Below are 2,688 nucleotides of genomic sequence, written 5' to 3'. Positions count from 1 at the left end.
TGGGCTCAGATGTAGCAACGAATGGACTGTGTGGTTGGCCCAGCATCGGGCCCTCTTTCATTCTGTTGTGCATAGGGTCGCTATGAGTCAGTACCGACTTGATGACATCTAACAACATCATCGTGCTAAAAGTTGAGTCACAGGGGTGAAGTCAGTTCCAGATTTAAAGGGTATCTTAGTTGAATGCTGTGAGTTAATGCGCTGTGCTGAAAAGTCAGTTTGAACTGCAAGGTTGGTGGTTCAAGCTCACTAACTGCTCCTTGGAAATCCTTTATAGGTTTGCTATTGGTTGGGACCGACTCGATGGCACTTAGTAACAACAACAAGGTACATTTTCTCAGGGGTTTCACCTGTCTTTATCACACTAGAAGTTGGTACTTTTTATGATTCTTAATTTAATTCCACACTTTTCCTTATTGTTACCCCTTTCAGCAGTGGTAGTCTGGTATCAGCTAGTTCTTTTGGTCGCAGAGTCATGGAGGCTGGCATTCATGTGGTTCATTAGCCTTTTGGATTACTTGTTTTCTTGCATCTTTGATTTTCTATACCCTTCTTTGCTCCTAACCGGGAAAGACCATAGTTGCACTTTAGATGGCTACTTCTTAAAACCCTAGATACTGCACACTAAAGTAGGATGTAACACATTGTCTTTGTGGACTATGTTATGCCAGTTGACTGTGGTCTCAACTGAGACTACAATGACACTCCCCAGACACAGCATCTCAGTCTGTTAGGGTGCTTGGTTACAATTAAGAAGTTTCCATAAAAATGCTCCCTGTGTGCTCTACTATGCTCTTGTATATATTTACAACATATGTGTCCTCTGCCAAACCTATATAGGTGGGTGTAGTCCCATTCGCCTTCCCACCTTTGTTAAGCTGGAGTGTATGTATCCACTTGTAGATTATTACTGTTATTGTAAGATTGGGTATGTAATAGTATGATATGATGACGTTATGTTTTTGTTATGTGCTGTCGAGTCAGTTCTGACTCATAGCAACCCTGAATAGGGTTTCCGAGGTGCAGCTGGTGGGTTGGAACTTCTGACCTTGTGGCTCGAACTGACCTTGCGGTCCAGTGCATTATCGTGTTGCATCACGCCAGGACTCCAATAGTATGAGAGTATAAACAAAAAAAGTATTGCTATTAGGTTCCAAAGGAGCTCTGGTAGCGTAGTGGTTACGAATCGGGCTGCGAACCTTAAGGTCAGCAGTTTGAAAATACCAGCTGTTCCGCAGGAGAAAGATGAGGCTTTCTGCTCCTGTAAAGATTTACAGCTTCGGAAACCCTGTTCAGGGTCACTATGAGTCAGAACTGCATGGCACATAACAACAACAATTAGGGTTCCAGTTCATATATGCATGGGTTTATTAAAACAAAAACATGTTTAAACATGTCTCTGTGATCACTGGGTAGCTGCAGGCCAGTTCTTTCAGTAATGCATTTCACAGTCTTGTTCATTGTTGTTGTTAAGGCTGTTGAGTTGGTTCCAACCCATAGCAACCTTGTATAGCATTTCCAAGGAATAACTATTGAGCATGAAATGGGTATGTGAACAAACAAATACAATTTTTAAAAAGTAGCTTCCAAGGGGAACTGCTGGGAGAGTTCAATTCAAGGTGCAGAGTTAAGCTCAGAGTCATTGTAACTGTTTCTTTAGATTCTAAAGGGGTAATCTTGATAGATTTTCTCGAAGGACACAGGATAATCATAGGTGCTTACTAGGGAGACTGTTTAAGAAAGGTGAAAACTGCACTGATGAGAAAAAGGCCAGGAAATTTGCCTTGAGGAATTCTTTTCCATCACAATACACCTACTCATTCATCAAGGGTAGCAGAGGCTGGACTATGAAAATTTCATTGGGGAACTTTACCTCATCTACACTACAATTCTGATCTTTTCTCTTTGGCCTTCTTTTTTCCCCCAAATTCAAAGAATGTTTAAATGGAACACAATTTGAGTGCCCTAAGGATGCCAAAACTGCTGTTCTGATGTGTAGAATGAAGAGTGCATAACTGCTCAGGGAAGAGTTAGATAAATGGAAACACTGTCTTCAGAAGTGTATAAACCTACATAAAGGATATATTGAGAAACAATAGCTTCACATTTTGAAAATTTTGTTTAACAAGAGTTTCTATGATTTTGTAATAATACATTTTGACTTACCCTCATATTTACCTTTGTTGCCGTCTACTTTTTTGCTTCTACTAGTGTAGTTTTGGACTCTTTTAGTGTGGCATTGCAGGATCAGCACTGGACTGTGAATCACAAGAACGGCAGTTCAAACCAGTCAGCTGCTCCTTGGAAACCCTATACAGGGATGCTATGAGTTGGACCCAACTTGATGGCACTTAACACCAACAATAACAACAATGGTTGGAAAAGCCAATTTGAAGCCATTAGAACTACCTCTACCTAGGAAAACAGTAAACCAAAAGCTATACGGCATTCCTGGAGGTCTTACAGAGATTAGTGCTTCAATTAAGGAGTTGAAGAATACAGGAGTGCCAGTTCCCACCATTTCCCCTTTTAACTTGCCTATCTGGTCTGTGCAAAAAAATAGATGGATTTTGCATGATTTTGTGCTTCATCATTTCATGCTTACTGTCCCATCTCCTATTGTATACTGCCTTTCCTTCACCCAAGTTAATACCTATCTACATGATGTGGCACTATAGGATAAGCACC

The 2,688-nt window shown here is 40.8% G+C and overlaps 1 protein-coding gene across 1 annotated transcript in view; it reads right to left on the bottom strand.

The window, feature by feature from the left end:
- XRCC4 (X-ray repair complementing defective repair in Chinese hamster cells 4) overlaps positions 1 to 2,688 on the bottom strand; it is a 313,461-nt gene that overhangs the window by 100,581 nt on the left and 210,192 nt on the right. The gene's annotated exons all lie outside the window — the stretch shown is intronic.

Source organism: Chrysochloris asiatica, unplaced genomic scaffold (assembly GCF_000296735.1).
Source record: "Chrysochloris asiatica unplaced genomic scaffold, ChrAsi1.0 scaffold00145, whole genome shotgun sequence".
NCBI lineage: Eukaryota > Metazoa > Chordata > Mammalia > Afrosoricida > Chrysochloridae > Chrysochloris > Chrysochloris asiatica.
This window is presented reverse-complemented; position numbering and strand designations above follow the sequence as displayed.